This window comes from Montipora foliosa, chromosome 5 (genome assembly GCF_036669935.1).
Source record: "Montipora foliosa isolate CH-2021 chromosome 5, ASM3666993v2, whole genome shotgun sequence".
Classification (NCBI taxonomy): Eukaryota; Metazoa; Cnidaria; class Anthozoa; order Scleractinia; family Acroporidae; genus Montipora; species Montipora foliosa.
The window spans coordinates 43,258,612-43,277,087 of record NC_090873.1 but is presented as its reverse complement, the minus strand read 5'-3'; the positions used below and the strand labels follow the sequence as shown (position 1 = coordinate 43,277,087).

The window sequence follows — 18,476 nt, the reverse complement described above, 5'->3', positions numbered from 1 at the left end:
GGGCACAGATCACAAAGAATGGGACACAGTATTCGCGGTTTTGTTGTCCTCAGCAGAAAAAACTTGGGGTCCCGCTTTCTTGTGCAAAATACGAATTGCCCATAAGTTGTAGAAACAGCCGGTACTTTCCTTTAATTGAGGTTGCTCTTCCCCCTGCTCGCTACTACCCCGAACCCTCTGGATTGTATGAACTTCATAAAGTATGCGAATCGTTCAGGTAGTGGTGGTCTGAAATATGTTTAATGATGCTCGGGGTGTCGACACGAGGGTAAGTTTCATCGTCAGCATCCCCTCTTAGATTTTAACTCCTGGACTTAAAAGATATTTTCAACCGATTCTTTATTTCGCATATACTAAGTCAAATTCACCTTATTTCGCATATACTAAGTCAAATTCATCTTCAGTACAAAATGTAATATTTTGCATCCGGTAACCTTCTGAAAGTCACCATCTCCTTTGAAACGAGAGTCTCCGATCTAGCAGAAAGAACATTCGAACGAGTAATTGAAAGGTCATTGTTTCGAATCCTATAGGGTAATCTTTGTTTATATTCGTTTTCTAATAAGATCTGAATATAGAAAACTTGTTGTATAAATTTATTGTTTGACATAAATATATGACTACTTGATATGGTTAATATAAGAGACTTGATGTATAATTATATAATTGACATATGAAACTGGCAACCTTGCATGATATTTTGTCACGTTTGGACTGGCACAAAAAAGACTCGTACAAGGGAGATTCCTCTTTGTTATTCAAATGTGCCAACGAGGTGTGATAGGTGACGTCAACGATATCTTCACTACAGAGTCCATCGCTTTCAATCGCCGTCGAGTTCGAATGTACGAATGTACCGAGGAAGAATCAAAGACACTGATTGTTAGGTTAAGCTACGCATCGATTGATTTCGGCATCTATAGTTTCGGGTCAACTCTCGGCTTTGCGTCGGAAGTTTGATTGATGGAAGCCAAAACGCAGTTTGGCCGTTGGCGCTTTGAACATGAGATTCCGCAAAATTATAAAAATCCCAGTAATCAGAAAGGTATAATCGTCACTTATCACTGAAAACAAAGCACTGAATAACACCTTAAGCAACAACAACAAAAAAAAAACTTAATGGAGTGGTCTCGTCGTAACTGAAAATGTGCTATTGGCCAAAAGCCAAAGCATATTAGATGATCATAATTGACTAGATGTTCACAATAAGTTATAAATTAAATCCACGCCAAGGATGAGTGATTCATCGAGCAAGGGCGATAATTTGTTTTATCGGCCATTGGAGCGGTTAAGTGCTACTATGACCAAAAAATCATATTTTTAATTTTCTTTGGATTTCAAAACCGTGTTAACTAGACACTAAGTGACCCAAGTTTTAAGTTTAGATTTTAAAAAGGCATCTGGTTATTTTAACTGCATTTTTTCGATTTAGTGGTCCGCCATTACTAACTTTAAGATCGTGAGAGAACTGGATCGAGGAGAAAATGACGTCAAAGGCTCACTAGTTTAAGAATGCAATGCGAGTGTACGCCGCAGAATGAATTAATATGCAGCACGGGAGTTTTGGGCTTTCAAACTTTTAAACTCGCGTTTTGCATATATAATAATAAGCTGCATTCACACGCTAGTGTGTGCCTTTGACGTCACTTTTCCCTGGATCCAACACTCTAAGGTCCAATCGGCCGGTTGTGAACGTGAGTAATGGCGGACCGTGAAATCCTTAACTAACACTCAAAATAAGCGGCCTTTGGATAAAAATCAAACGTCATCCTGGTGTTAAGCAAACACACTTTCAAACTCTGAAGAAGAAGAAGAAAAAAAAGGAGTGATTATACAGCAGCACTTCAAGAAAGCAATGCGTGTGTACGCGGCTGAATTAATATGCAGCACGGGAGTTTCGGGCTTTCAGACTTTTAAACTCGTGTTTTGCGTATATAATAAGCTGCGTTTACACGCTGATATTTTGAGCTAGTGAGTAAATGACGTCACTTTATTTCAGGATTTGTACACTGTATTAGCAACAAGACACTTGTTCCCTACTAGGTTTAAGCACCGAACCCAACCCCCTAAAAATCAAGAGCCCTCCCCCCCCCCTCCCCCCCCCCCCACCTACCTACCTAAGTGACGAAGCAAATGTAATTGCAAATTATGATCTAAATTCTACCCAAACCACACACTAAAGACAGTACTAAAATTAAACTAACGACTGCCACTGCACGTACAGGCAGCAAAACAACAAACAAACAAACAAGCAAAAAAGATGCAACTCTCTGAGGTCCAATCGATCAGTTTTGAACGAGAGTAATGGCGGACCGTAAAATCCAAAACTTACACTCAAAGTAAACAGTCTTTGGATAAAAATCAAAGCTAGCTCAAAATTGACACTTTCAAAATATGAAAAAAAAAAATGAAAGGGATTTTTTGACTATAGTAGCACTTTAAGGACAAGGACTGTGTGACACTACAAATCCATCTCGTGTGGCAACGAACTGAATGGAGCCAACTGAATCTTTCAGATGTCTACAATCAGAGACAGTTCCTTAATTAAATCGTGCAGCTAAGTACGAGGATCACTTCTTCGTTATGAATTGCATTTCGATGCACCTTTGAGGGGTGCATGTAACTCTATCAGAAACTGCACCACCCCCATCCATGGAGTCTTTTAATAAGTTCCAGAAGACAGAAAGTCCGGGATAATTTCACTTTGAGTTTTTTCTACGATGTGATAGAGACTTAATATGAAAGACACATCCTTGTACAACTCTGGGATGATGATTGTGAATAATGTATAATACACACATCCATACAAATTTAATTGACAACTTCCCATAGGGGCTTGTCGAAGCCAATGAAACGTCATTGAATTAAGAATCCCAACTGGCTGGAGGCAAACCAATTGGCTATTCAGAAGAGCAACCGAAAAGTTGAACCAGGGACTCCCAGAAGCAAATTCAGGGCGTGGTCAGAGCGAGTCTTGTTCCCGGCATCTCCGGATCTCAAGAAAAGCCCCCGAATCACTCGGTCGCACTGCCTACTGATAATAGAATAGTCATAAACTCTGCCTTAATTGTCTTTTTGATCTAACCCTAAATTACATGGCTTATTTTAAACCCTAAGACCGAAAATACTCGGGGAAATAACGGTGAGTTAGTTGAACACGATATGACGAGTTAGGAGCACCCTGCCTTTGGGCCAAAACCCTTGACTGGTGGGGTACAATTGCGAGATAGAAAACCTAGCCTAAAGGTAAACTTAGGCCCGTTTTAAAACTCGCATTTCACGTGTACCGAATCTAATGCAAATCAGCGAAAAGAATAGATTTTTCTCATCTGCATTAGATTCGGTACATGTGAAATGCGACGTTTAAAACAGGCTTAAGTGTTAGCTGCAGCTGTAAAAAAAAACAGTTTACCGTCCTGGAAACTGAGCGGAAGCTTCAGAACGCCAAATCTTAATTTTACTGCACAAACGACTTAATTCAAACAAGCGATATTTTTGTTTTTTATAAAGTCTGCAGGATAATTTTATTATGTCCTGAAGTGTCGTCGGCGAACTGGAGTCAAACACACCGTACAGTCTCAATACCCCCGAAGTATGTTCTTCATTTAAAGTATTTAAAATGAAAAAGACTTTCAAATTACTCACATTTTTCGGCGATTTCTGAGTTACTCAAAAACATAGCAAAGCAATTAGGGCGAGACCTAGGAAGGAAATCAATCTGGTAAAAAATGAAAAAAGAAACACACTAATGAATATTTTACTTCAGTGGCACAATGAACTGTAAGCATTCACAATTCTTGCCGTTCCTTTGTCACAGCGTGTAACTAATTAAAAATATTTAGCACGAGTTGAATTAAAAAAAAATAATAATCAAATAAAACAAGCTGTAATGGTGCCCATGATATGCAAAACGTACGCATTTTAAATTTTAAATTGATTTCTAAGATATAGTGACCCGACTTTTTTTATAAGCTTAGCAAACAGAAGAGCACCTGATCCTCTTTCAAAGTTGCGATGTTCGGATACAATAAACCGTTCTATAAGCTATGGAGTACTTTACTTACCTTTTGCAAATAAAGATTGCGTCAAAACGATACAGAGATTGCAGCAGGACGAGAAGACAGCAGTTTGGTAGAATCGCCTTTTATATATACTTGGCGAAGGCGCTGAAAGTGAATATTAGTTCAATTGCAGTTTTGAATGAAGCGGAAATCGTTCTATTCTTAGCTCTGTGATATCATTCCATTAAATAAATGTTTTGATTCCTGCATGATCGCGAATAACCGGAAAATGAAATTACGCCTGGTAGAGATAAAAATTTATTTAAGAATACCCGACGATTTAAATAGGAGCCTTATTGTGGGTAAACACAACTTGAAGCCAGCATGCTTTTCACTTTACTTTACGACGGGTGTAGTATCGAAAACAAGGCACTCCAAAAAGATGAACAAAGCACGAAACACCCAACAGATCGAAAACGAAGCACTCACAACGTGAAAAAGAAGCATCCCAAGTCGAAAATAAAGCACCGTCAGGCCTTGTTTATCCGAATATCTCTTTGAACAGACTGAGGCAAAAAGCAAATTTCTTAATATTGATCAGAATAAAAATCAACTTTTTACTAAAGGAACGTTTTGTTCATTATCCAGCTTTTTGTCATTGTTTTGTCCCTCACCTTACCGCTGTTGTTTTCTACTCGACGAGGCTGAATATTTATGTTGTTCCAGACAAAAATAAGGTTTGGCTCGCAATTAAGTTGCAAATTAAATACGGCACACACCAAACCCAAGACCGACAAGTCATTCTGGAGAAATCTTAGCTGGGATCCCTCATCCTCAAAATCCATTAGTGTCTGCTGGGCAGCCATGATCATAACGGAATACGCAGTCGGTGTAAAATCTTCAATCGCCTTGGTCCTGGAAAGTGATCCAAGCTGCCGAGTTAGCTATTTACCTCTATTTGTGGGATACGATTAATAACATTGGTTCATTGCTTTGCCGAGAAACAAATGCATGGTTACAGTAAAACTCGTCTAGTTTCCTTAGCTCTACGACGCTCTTCCCGTTGGCTCATCTCCACTATTTTCAAGTAAAAATTTATTTCAAAATAAAATCCATAATTACCAATCATGATCAAAGACTCCTGTGAGCCAGCTCATGGATAAATTGGTTTAGAACGTCGCCACGAAATCGCTTACTTTCACTTGCGAGTCAGTACGCGTAAGTATAAACATTATCTCCTATTATTGAAACTGAACTACGGAAATCAGATTTCCAGCATTTTCTATGGCTCGCCGGACACAGGCTATCAGTTCATATACCTGCTGTACTTTATATGGTCAAGGAACGCGTCAGCAAGAAGGCGAGCTGAAAATCCTGCTCGGGCTTGCTGTCGAAGACCCAGGGGTAGATCGCGGAGGCAAGGGAAAGTCTAAACTGGCGGAAGAAAATGGCGAAGAAAAGCTTAATAGGGCGAGAAGAGCCCCTGGGGACACGTTCTCACCAGACCAGTTCCAAACTGTCGGGGTAATTCTGAATTCTGATTTGTGCCAGAAATTCTTTGTTTTTTTCTGCCCAATCAGAGGTCAGCAGGCCGTCAAGTCGTTTCGTGTCTGCTTACACGGAAATAACTTGATCGCCATACTCGCCTGGTTCGTTTGGCAAGGTTTTGCTCGAGAAGAAAGTCTCAATCACAGCACAAAATGTACAGGAAATCGTTCGGAATATCGGCGGAGAAATACGCTGGACCTTTTCGCAGGTATCGTTACAGTCGCGTATTTTCAAGTGTGCGAGGTTTTTGTAAAGATGTCCTCCCCGATTCACCTAAAATAGCTGTGATTAATTTTGATCTGACCATTGAATTATTTTTATTCCGCCCCCTTTTCCTAGTCGAGGTATTTCTAGATTTCTTACATCAATTGCTGTGGCTGAAACTTTGTTAATCTCGAGAGCAAACGTCTGCTTCTGAATGCTGCCAAAGTAACAGCTGATGTGTTCTTTAATAGCCTTGCAAAGGGCAATACCCAGGCTGTGCAAATGTGCTGGCAATTCCTTTGAGATAATTTTACTTGGATAATGGACAATAATCTGAATTAAAGACAGTTTCAAAGAACATAGGAAAGAGACTGTGAATATTTTATGAGCACCGTAAGTTGTGTTGTCATTAATGTTTTAAAGCAACAGTAATTTTGCTCTAACAAAATGCTTGTTTGCTATTTCATATTTCATACAAAAGTGTGCTTTGTGTTAGACAATAATAACAACAACAGAGTACGGAGGTTTCTAAAAGAATGCTGAAAGAAATCTTCTCCAATAATAAAATGAGTTTGGATCCAGTTAGTACATAATATTCTGAGTTGTACCTCTGCAAATATAAAATCTTAACCTTGATATTTCTCTTTGCAGCAAAGATCCCAAAAATGTGACAACTTTTAATAATTCATTCACATTCTTTCAGTATTTTTTTTTAGTTTTTCAGCTTTATTGGACACATCAGAAAAAGTAGCACAATATTTCAGTTTAGGGAAACAAAATAGAACTGCAAAAAATGAACCATTATTAACTGATTTGATGTTCTATTTGATATTTCCCACAGAAAGAAGGAAACAGCATACTCTTTCTATAGTACAAGTACGTACCTGGACACAGTTGAACAATAATAATAATAATTATTATTGTTGTTCAACTGTGTCCAGCGGCTTGGATTTTGAAATCAGCATAAATATTATACTCTGGCAAAATGCAAAATGTCACTGCTACATAAATCTAGGTAGACAAATCTTTGAGGAGGTAAAAGAGCACTCTACAGGATGACAGAAATGTGGTCACAGATAAAAAGATAAATTATTTTCTCAGTTTAAGGAAGCTTGAAAGAATTTTCCACTCTTAATAGTCGTGTGTCCAATGGAAAAAGATTACTCCAATCCTTATAAAAGCGTAACAGCTTCATACCTGTGTAATACTATTGTGAGGCAATGTTTTAAAGGGTGTTTGCTGGGTCCCAACTGTTGGTATGGTAATGGTACAGTGCTACTCAAAGACCCTCTAAAACTTGGTTTTTGAAAAGGATCTCGCAAACCAGTTCAGTGAGCAGTATTTTGTTTTTTTAGATTTCGAAATCATATCACAATTCCCTGACCCAGTACATGATGTGAGAAAGAACTAAACTGAAGTAGAATTCAAAATATTTATGAAAAAGCTGAAAGATGAGAAAAAATCCACTGCATAATTTTTTAAAATTCCCTTTAAGAATGCAAAATAACACTTCTCACTTGTTTCCAAACAAATCAGGGAAGGACACTGGACAAGCTTTTGAGATAAACCTGAAAAAATCGAACAAACTCTATTTCCGGTTGTATAATCTTGATTCATTATCCTTTGGAGTGGCTCAGGTGGCATGTGTGGCATTAAGTTGGAGCGCTCGGTTGCACACCTGTTCTAAGCCTCCTAAAGAATAAGGATATGGCATCTTGTGTAATAAGTTAAACTAAGTAATTCACAATAAAATTTATTGTCTAGTACACTGTCAGTATAATAAAACATGTGTTTCTACATCGACATACAGTATGTGTATACATAATATTGTCGGAAATGTGCATACCTTGACGGATGTTTCTTTGCTTGATTTGGGAAAGCAGTGGCTACCTGATTTTGGAGTTTGGGTGCTTTCCTCGTGGTGATTTGTTAACTCACCAGGACAAGACATCACCGAGGATGGTAGAATTTGCTTAATTGGTACATTTTCAAAGGGAATTCTAAAACATTTTTCCTTGTCAAAGTGACAAGCAGTTTGTTGGCTCAATGTCAAAGCAGAAAGGGGATGTCTCCTATTCAACCAGTGGTTTGCTGAAATGGCAAATGACGACTTTTTTTTTTTCCAGATTTATTTTGCCCTTTCTACCCTTTCCACGAGAAAGACCATCGATCATGTGCCTGGACTTTTAATTTTAATCGAAATTTCTTCTAGTATTCTCAAGGTTTCGCTTTCTCTTTTTGTTAACAAAAACGTAAGAACGCACTCGACAACAGTCTTCAACTGTTTCTTTCGGGTGGCTCATCGTGAACAATATCGTGAAGAGAACACGAGCTCGATAGCGTTGAATTTGGCGAGCATTAAAATAAAGTCGTGCTGCACGCTGTGTGCTCGACATACCAATGTGGCCCGCGTGATCAAGAGTTGCTCGATATTAGGAAAGTTTCAGCCACAGCAATTGATGTAAGAAATCTAGAAATACCTCGATCAGGAAAAGGGGGCAGAATAAAAATAACTCAATTGTCAGATCAAAAGTAAACACAGTTATTTTAGGTGAATCGGGGAGGACATCTTTACAAATACCTCGCACACTTGAAAATACGCGACTGTAACGATACCTGGGAAAAGGTCCACAGTATTTCTCCGCCGATATTCCGAACGATTTCCTGTACATTTTGTGCTGTGATTGAGACTTTCTCCTCGAGCAAAACCTTGCCAAACGAACCAGGCGAGTATGGCGATCAAGTTATTTCCGTGTAAGAAGACACGAAACGACTTCATGGCCTGCTGACCTCTGATTGAGAAGAAAAACACAAAGAATTTCTGGCACCAATCAGAATTCAGAATTACTCCGACAGTTTGGAACTGGTCTGGTGAGAACGTGTCCCCAGGGGCTCTTCTCGCCCTACTATGCTTTTCGTCACCATTTTCTTTCGCCCGTTTAGACTTTCCCTTGCCTCCGCGATCTGCCCCTGGGTTTCCGAGGATGGCTTGCTGGATATAAAATGATTATAACCAACTCGACGCTAGGCGCCTCGTTAGTTATTTATCACTTCATATTCAGCGCACCCTCGTAGAATAATTGTTAAATATACTTAAAACAAAGAATCATAACGAGAGACATTTTTTCAGTGTGATTATTATGGTGTCACGCAAAGTGACAATTCGGAAGTCAAAATGGTGTATTTCAAAAACAAGGACGATACTGAACTATTTAAAGGGACACTGTCACGGGCTGACATGCGCAGTAGCATTCACTCTCTCCGAGACTTGTCACGCCGACCGCCATTATGGAAATATCGGTAAGTTGAAGAATTCTGCATATATTTTGCATTAAATCAAGTTTATCTAAAGCAAATGCTCTCTTTATCTAAACCAAATAACCCTCTGTCTTCGACCTTTCGTTTCCGCCCTGAGTTGATGCGTTTACCACCATGTCCGGATCCTCCGCTAGACGCCATTTTGAATTTGTGATCGCTAGTAACTTGAAAAAGTCAGGCTGACTTTTTCAAGTTTCGATCAGCTACACGAGCATGCGCAGACCGTGACCGTGTCCCTTTAAGCAATAGCCATAGTCTCATATAAACAAGAGGGGGAGTTGGGAGAATTCGAGACAGTTATGCAAACCCGAGTCGCAGTCCAGGGTTTACATAGCTGTCGAGAATTCTCCCAACTTCGCCGAGTGTTTAGATGAGGCCATGGAAACACGGGAAGAACTCCTTTATTGCTTTTACAAAATAGTTCTCAAAGATAATTCGACAAATGAAGGAAATAAATGAAGGAAAATTCTTGATTGAAACAGATTTTCTTGATACACGCTTATATTTTCTACCAACCAATCAAAACGCGCGTCTGACAATACATAACCAATCAAAATTCGTGTGATGTCACAGCCGTGTTCCATACTCTCATCTAAACACAGCTATTGACCAATGAGAGTGTGTGTACTATCCTAATTATTTTATAAACGGTAATCGTGTTCGTTTGGGACCAATTCGGGAATTGGGAATTGGTATTCCGTGTATTCTGTTATTCGTAAACCCGAGTAAGAATAAATGGAATAGTCCCAAAGGATGCACCTTTAAGTTACTTTTAGGTTATCTTCGATCTCACATTAATACAGAAAACGTCACGATTTTATTTCAGAATTTGATGGCGTCAATGTGAATCTATCTGTGCAGAATCAGACAGTTTTCGATAAATATACTTTTTGGATGCAAACTGCGAAACGGCGAACGATTAACATTCTTTCCCGTAGTTTATTCAGTTGACACAAGGTGATCACGTGCACCTTTATGGTTGCCTAGCACGCGATCAATTTCTCCCTTTTGACAGAACATCATTCCCTTTCCTTTGATTCATAGAAGTCAGAGATGGCAGAAAGTTTAGTGTTTTTACGACCGATTGTCATTAATCTTTCGATGAGAATTCGATTTAGAGTTATATATAAGAAATTATGTTACTTGTATTTTTTTCTTCATCTGTCTTTAGGCTTACCTTTTACTGTTTCCCTTTCCCTTGGAAACTTGGCATAATTAACATTCATGATATGAACATTAAAAAAATGCAATAAAAAGATGGGATCACGGTGCTTGTTTACGCGTCAGCAGGCTCTTAAAATGGGGTATTTTTAATGTTTTTGCGTTAAAAATTCGAATTACCTTCATACAGAATTAAGTCTTGGTTACTTCAAAGACACAAAATTTTACTTTGAAACTAAAGCTTCTTTTATTTACATAAGCAGTATTGCTTTACTTACGTCTTTGATTCCCTGGTTGTGGAAATAGCGCACTTTTTGGGACAGTTCCTTGGTTAGCTTGAAGTCCTCGCCTTGGGTAAAATACACCCAGTACGGAACAGTACTGTTTTCCAAAAGAAATTCATGTTCTATTATCAAACTTTTTTTCTTCTTCAAATATGTTCTTTATTAGACTGTTATTAGCAAATACCTGAAAAAAAAATCGGGGATCACCGTGCTAGTTTGAGAGAAAAGGAGCATTTATTTTGCTCTCGGGTTTAGTTTGAGCGAAATCTCTTACGTTTTGTATGCGCACGAGCTCATGTGCGCGCGCTAATAACGCGAAAATCGTGCGCAATAGGGATTCGCAATGATATACTAAGGAATTATCTTAACTACCGGCTTTTACGGTACCTTTTAGTGCAAACGTAAAGCCAAAAATTTTTTTCACCTAGCATCAGATTAAAAGAAGAGCAATTATGAAGTGGAAACAACATCTTCAGTCCTTCCTTAGTGTGTGCAATAAACGCATGACATGCCGGAAACGTCCTTCAGAGCAATGTGCAGTTAGTTTTTTTAAAAACTATTTAAAGAAGAACCGAGTGAGTTTTACTCAGAAGCGTGTTTTGTGTGTGTGTGCTAGGAAATAAACTAGATAGGGATAACATCCTTTATCTCCTTTTCACTTTCCTAAGGATTTGTGAATAAACAGTCATTTCATTTCATTTCATTTCATTTCATTTCATTTCAAAATAGGACAGGACGTTACAAAATAATTAAACGTGTGATCCAAAGCTAAAGGGCCTCTGCTGGTACGACGTCTGGGTGACCCCTCATAAGGTCTTAATGACCTCCCCCCCCCCCCCCCACCCCCACCCCACAACATGGTCTGATGAGATTGCCCTGAGTGCCCTACAAAATGGTTTTACTTTGCCTGTGTAGGAATCAAGAGGGACAGTGTGCCAGAAGGAGAGTGATTCTGTGAAGCATGCACAGCACCATAGACCGTATTCATAAATGGCGGCTAAATAATTATTCTTTTGTCTAATTAGCTGCCATTTATGAATACGGTCTATGCTCCTCACTTTTCTAGGTAACTAAAAATACTTAATGAGACAGGGCTTGCCCCCCTGGGTGGGGGAGTTTATCCTCATTTGGTTGGGGTTTTGACATGCAGAAAAAGTGTCCCTTAACGTGGGGCTTTATGAGAGTTTCTTTTTTGCCTTGTGGCTAATACCCCACAGTGACAGGTGCATAATTCGAAGGTTAAACATGCCCTCCTACCATTTTTTCGTCCCGGGGAGGAAGAAATTTGATCACCACTCATGGGGAGTGGGGAATTTGAATGTTGTGGCGATTTATACCTACATGTCTCAGCACTTCCAGGAGGCAATAAAACTTGATTTAGATTAAGAATAAATTATGTATAAAACAAGTTTGGCTTTTTTTGTCATAGCTGCGTCATTGCTGTAAATGAAAAATCCCTGTTTTACTTTGGTAAAGTATCATTTTCTACAGTCTGTGCACCTGCCTTCCTTAAGAGTTTCCAAACGTTATCTCTGTGGTGACACAGTCAGTTATGACGGTGATGTAGCGGCTATCCTAAGATCCTAAGCCAATTGGTTCTCTAGCCAAGCCCAAAACAATACTAAAGCAATACTGACAACTGAAATCTATAGGTATAATTAATTTAATTATTAATTGCTTAATCAAAACTCATTGTCAGCAGCAAAACATGCGAAAAAATTTGCTCTCGCTATTTTACCTTTTTTTTTTTTTTAACAACAAATTATTTGAAGTTATGTCTAAAGCAATACATCATTTTAAAGCTTGTTTTTTTGTGGAATCGAAAAGGTATTCTGTATAGATCGTAGTCTATATAAAGGTTAAATGCCGTGACATAGGTCCTAGTCATGGGCTCCAGCTTAAATTGTCCAGATAAGTGCGTGTATCGCTTCTCTCGTTCATCCGAAGATTTCTCTGCTAGTAACTTTAGAAATAAGGGGTGGTCCACAGGGGTGGTCCATGGACCGGGTCCATGAAGGGGTCCATGAACCGGGTCCACAAGGGTGGTCCATGGACCTAGGGTCCATGTTTTGTATACGTCCGATTACACACGAGGCCGCACACGGAACACAACACTCGATTATACTATGAAGGGATTTCTTACATTCTTCGAGGATCCTAAAGCTTATAATTCCGCAAAATGTTCAAAATGAGGTTCTTTTTTCCTTTACAATATCCCCAGTGTTATTGTACAAAATTTTCGACGAAAAAAATCGACGTTTTGTGACATCGGCCGATGACCACCTACTGGGCAAATATGGTCGTCAAAGGACCTTCATGTAACCGGCATGAATGACACTTGGCAGGAAAATGGGCCTAATTCTTCCCAATGCACCGCGAAAAAATGGCGGCGATCGACCAAAAGGTGAGTTTTTTATACTCATTTCTCGCCGGGGACGTGACCGGCCCCGTTTTAATACGGCGTTAAGGAATCGAGAAGAGACCTTAAGTTCAGCTGCTGCATTACGGAATTAAAATCGAATGGTTCAGAAATAGAAAACATGTACCGCGTTTCTATCGATTTATAGAAACACGAGTGAAAGTTTGAGAGAACGAGAAATGCTGGGGGAACACGAGCCGCAGGTGAGTGTTTCCACAGCTTTTTCGAGTTCTCCCAAAACTTTCACGAGTGTTTCTATAACTCGATAGAAACACGGAGTACATGTTTTCTATTTCTTTTAGAAAACAACACGACGAGAAAAAGGAAAACAACTTGTTAACTCTAATTATCAAAATGTAAATTCTCTTTGCTCGCGCCATCACCACGTCAACAGCTCGCGCTAGTTCTGCGTCTCCATCGAGTTACAGAAACGCGATTTTTAACCAATCAGCGGGCGTATTTTCTTAGGACTGTTTTCTAAATGATTATATTATAATTATATTGTTATATGTTAAGGAAGCCAAGCGTGCAGTTCGCCTTGGCTGTTATCTCGTCGATGTGTCGATTCCTCTTGAGATCTTTTGAGAACCATATTAGTGTAGTGCCATGCAGGTAATAAGTGTTGGGCGATTGAGGAGTTTTTGGAACTTTGTCAGAAAGGAGTTCTCTACACCTGTCGGGCACACTCCCCCAATTTCCAATTACTGCTAGTTGAAGTCTTGAGGAGTGTACTGATGTAGTCAGTCGTTTTAGTTTATGTGTTCAACAGTATTTAAAACAGTTTTGCGCTAAGTAATGCACTCCTTTTAACAACTCATCATCAGCCATCTATCAGGAACATCCAAACCTGTTGCTATTTTTGCACCAGGATTCTGGATCTGTTTTCTCGACTACATGGAGACTGGCCACAGGTTAACTGGAACTTCAAAGGATCCACGAGAGTAACAACAAGTCGGCAATAAAAGATCAAGTAGAAGGAAGAAGACCACAAACAAAAAATATGCAGAGACTGAAATACGTTTTCATACCAGGTGGCTTTATTACACTCTATTTATTTTCTCACATTATTTCAACGTTAAACGTTTGGGGACGCGAACAGACGATTAAATGTCTTGTGCTCTAATCGCGAAGGTATTTTAAACCTGGACATGAGACACAGCTGGTTTTCAGACTTTGGCGAAAGTAACTTTGATTTTTTTTCTGGGTATATTTTTTGCCGTTAGAAGTAAAAGGGTAGGTATCTCTGGAATTGAAAAGAGAATGTTAGCTAGAAAGTGCTTTTACATGAACCACTTTTACTGTAAGACTACTTTTGATATGCCACTTGGATAGGTACGTGCTACACCCACGCCGCGGGCAACGTTCGATCCATCTGCAGATTAGCCAAGGAAGACAGACATAGTAGCAACAACGACGACCTTTGTAGCGGTAACACTTTTTGGAGAAATGGTCGTCTGTGGAAGAAAGATAAGAAAAGACGGCATTTTTATTATCGAAAGCCCAAATAACAGAAGTTCAGAGTTAGTCAGTGGTTGTTAGCCAGTGATTGTGCAGCTTAAAATGGTTGTCGGTTGAGAAAATCAGGAATCCAACTAATGCTTGGATAACGATTAATAATATAAAAAATTGTAAGGTGTCAAGTATATTACTGGCGGCTCATTTTAACGGGGTCAATACTGTAAAAAACGTGCCTGGATAAAACTACAGAATTCAAAGCCTCTCAGGTACACCTGCTCCAAAACTTGCAAGTGTTCATTGCACCCTGGCGATTTAGGTTATTATAATTCCAAAACGTTTTAACACGAAAGAAAAAAAAAAAAAAAAAGGAGAAAAAAAGAAGCTTAGGAGGAATAAGCGTTGAATGGGGGAGGGGGAGAATGGGTAGGAGCGTGTTGTAGCCATTTCAAAGTAAAATCTTCATTTTCTTTAACGGCGTCATCTATTAGCTGCATTAGCTCGGGTTCTTCCGTCCTCTTATCTTTTTTTGTTTCGTTTCCTCAGAAGTGAAACGTATCTATTTGAGCTATTTATGCATTGAGGTAGAGTGGCCAATCAAAACAGAGCTTGTGATTAAAAATCTAAACATCTGTAACATGCGAAAACAAACTTGGGACTCGTGAACTCTGAAGTATCGCAAATCATCATGCTGACAAACACAAAAGCGAAGGAAATGGGTCGTAAATATAAAGTTTTGACTATCTGAATGGTTTTGGGTTAGATTAAAGTGATATATTGTTGAAAAATCCAAAGTTATCTCTCCTCGTGTTAATAAGAAATAATGTAAACAATCTTCGCACAAGTAAGTCGAAGTAATAAATTAGGTTAACCTAAACCAGTAACTAGTTAGTGTAAAGCTAGTTACTGCCGAGGTTCACTTGTAACACAAGTATAGGAAGATTTACGGAAAACGTAAAATTACAAAAGTAACCTACATACAACAACACCTATTATAGAACACTACTTTTTACAGAGACACTATTGACCACTTATATCTAATAAACTATTTTAAAAAGTTCGACTTACGATACATTACTTTAACTACTGTCTAGGAGATAAATATATAAAAAGATTTCGATTTGCCATAAAATTTGTTCACGAATCGTTTTGTTTCTGGCACTAATGCACTTTTCTGGAAAACGGAATTTGAAATGTTATGCAGTGCCGGACATTTGAAGGTAAAGTGGATATCACGTATCAGGCTTCTCTCTTTATTTCTCGAGAGTTTCAATAGACGAAGCGAAATAAATACAACGAAAACCACCGATCTGTGGAATGGGCCCGATTTACTGAATCACTTTCGCTTGTAAGTAGATAAAATTCTTGAGACGCGTTGTGTTCGACGCTACTTTTCAGTCTAGGGAACCTGTCTTGCACTCGAAGTAATAGCGAGTCCATAGTTGCACTTGCAACATCTTCGCTGGAGAAGAACAATTTTATCCATTTCCCCCCGGGACTCATGATTTTGAAAACGTATCTTTCCATTGTTGTGGCTGTTGCAGCAAACCTTGACGGCGAAAGCTGGCTACTGCTTACACCGTGGGAAAGGAATTTCATCAAACTGTTGAACTGAAGTGGGCGTGGTTTTCGTAGTATGACATATCGAGTGACTGACTCTACAGTATTTTATCTTTTCTCCTGCGCTTACCATTCTGGAAACGAAAGTACTATTTTTTTTTAGATAGTTTTTTGTTGTAATTATCAAGCATAAAGGATAATCGGGACAGGGTTTTAGTAAGTTTCGTTGTAAGATTTTTTGTTCTCATCATCATTATTAATATCATTACTGATTACTGTTACTTTTATTATCATTATTAGAGCGAGTTTCAATTGAGTGTCGTAAAACCAAAACCAAAGTAATTATTTTGGCCAATCGAAGTAATTACATGTAGCCGACACAAAGCGCGGGAAAATGTGCACGCGCGAGCCACGATTGGTTTTGGTTTCACTTCTGATTGGTTGGAAAACTTAGCGCAAGAAATTTGAACCAATCACTGAATGAAGTAATGCAAAACCAATACAATTCGCTAATTACTTTCGACACTCAATTGAAAACCGCTCTATAGCGATTATCGGTATTTTATTATCAATGTCGAAACTGGACAACGGGGGGGGGGGGGGGGGGGGTTGGGGGAATAAGTGGGTTTGATTTCGGAGTAAGTGGTGGCAAATGAAATTTTTTTGCCACTTATAAAGATTTCTCACCTAAGAATTAACATGATTTGAGTATTGGAGAAAAAAATCTAAGTCACGTTATTCGTAGTGCAAACGAATTCTTCTAAAATGCAAGGAGTACTTTTGTTTTAAATTTGATATTCACAGAATTTCAAATTCCTCAATTTTGCATTGCCTTTCTTTTGAGGGGGAGAGAGAATGAATTATTAAAACAGCCAGTAAAACTTGTATGTCGAAAAATAAGCATGTTGTCCTGCATTTCTCTTTTGGAGATTTTGTCATTATCACTTCTTTTTAATTACCTCCATTGTCCGCAAATGGTTATCCTCGTTCATGTAGTTTTTGTCCATTACATTCAGTGGATAATCTGCCACGGACCGCTGAAAAGATCGAAAAATACAACAAGTGGCCTTTTTTTTTCTCCCAACATTTAGCATTTTCAAACGAATAAATGAAGTAAACGGATTAGGCTTTGGCATTTCCACATACTGTTTTTTTTTTTATAATCCCCTGAAACCGATGAAATTAAATCTTGGGTTGGTTTTTGTGAAAGGAGGAAAGGCTCGATACGAACCCAATCCACACTTGTGAAAGGCAAGTCTAGTACTGTATAATATGTAAAAATAAACACTTTCTTTTAGCCAAATAACAATGAAGATCTCTTAACCTCTTACCTAATCGTTAATATGGGAAGAATTCATTTTACTTATTTATATATTAAATAATTATTTATTAATTTATTCTTACAAAAGCACTCATGTTTGAACAACTTTCTAGTTTATTTTGTATAGACCCATCAAGGATCATAAAACGTAAATACTTACCTTTTCAGCAGGTTTTGAATGAGAAATGAAGAACATTGATGTGACAACACACAACAACAGCAACAAACGAGGCATCGTGTAGTTAGTCTTCCAAAGCCTGATCCTTACTTCAGCGAAAACCTGGAGGAAATGGCATAGACGTAGACGGCGCAGCGAGCTTTATAGCAGATAATTCGTGATCTGTTCGAAGTCCGGAAATAGTGCTCGAAAATATGGGTTATTGACTATGCTTGTTCGGTCAAAATGTCTGGATATTGTCCAAGTCCTTTTTCGTCCATAAACACGCAAAAAAATGAACGAGGCCAATATAAAGCCATCTTAACCTAACAAGGTTGATCAACAAAGCATTTATTACATTGGATAAACACCTCATAAATTACCAGAAAAATGATCGTTGAGCTTGCGGAACCAAGACAGAAATCAGGCGAGGGCAAGATAGCTCCATCTTGCCCGCTGGGGTAGCCGATCACAGCGCGGGATTTGCTTCATCTTGCCCGCTCACGGAGCTAGTCATATAATAAAAATGCACATCGAAGAATCAATCTAACAAGTGGATCTTTTTTAGCATTTTAGTTTTAAAAAAAATTGACATCGGGGACCATATCTTGTATTGATATTACCTTTTTAGAATGCTAGTCACAATCACAAAATAAGCCAGTTATCCTAAGTTACCCCCCGGATCCGAATTAGTTTTGTTTTGACGAAGAAGTGTAAAAGCATGGGAAAGTATTTCTTCTAGCGTACTTAGTTATGTGCGTGTGTCGATAATTTGTTCATTATGCTTCTTACAATAAGCGATATGCAATACACCAGCATATCGCTACTGCGAATCAGCATAAATATTTTTCTGTATATATTGTCGAAAACACTTCCTTGTTCTTATTTCCACCCAGGGAATTGCAGTGCCAGATATTTTTGCAATTATTTTAATTTGTAGACTGAGCGTACAGAGTAAGGATTTTGAGAATAAGATAAGACAATTTAACGTCAGATACGCAGGGAGTGGTTGTCGAATCTCCCGATGTATGAGGCTGATGATACAATT

At 38.6% G+C, this 18,476-nt stretch overlaps 2 long non-coding RNA genes across 2 annotated transcripts; both read right to left on the bottom strand.

The window, feature by feature from the left end:
• Positions 1 to 443: 443 nt before the first annotated feature.
• On the bottom strand, positions 444 to 4,142 carry LOC138003196 (uncharacterized). Its single transcript, XR_011123444.1, has 3 exons — positions 4,065 to 4,142; positions 3,646 to 3,718; positions 444 to 1,799 (listed from the first exon to the last, which is right to left on the bottom strand). It is a non-coding gene; the product is annotated as an uncharacterized lncRNA (long non-coding RNA).
• Positions 4,143 to 14,015: 9,873 nt separating this feature from the next.
• LOC138003195 (uncharacterized) lies at positions 14,016 to 17,568 on the bottom strand. Its single transcript, XR_011123443.1, has 3 exons — positions 17,432 to 17,568; positions 16,910 to 16,987; positions 14,016 to 14,389 (listed from the first exon to the last, which is right to left on the bottom strand). It is a non-coding gene; the product is annotated as an uncharacterized lncRNA (long non-coding RNA).
• Between the last annotated feature and the right edge of the window lie 908 nt (positions 17,569 to 18,476).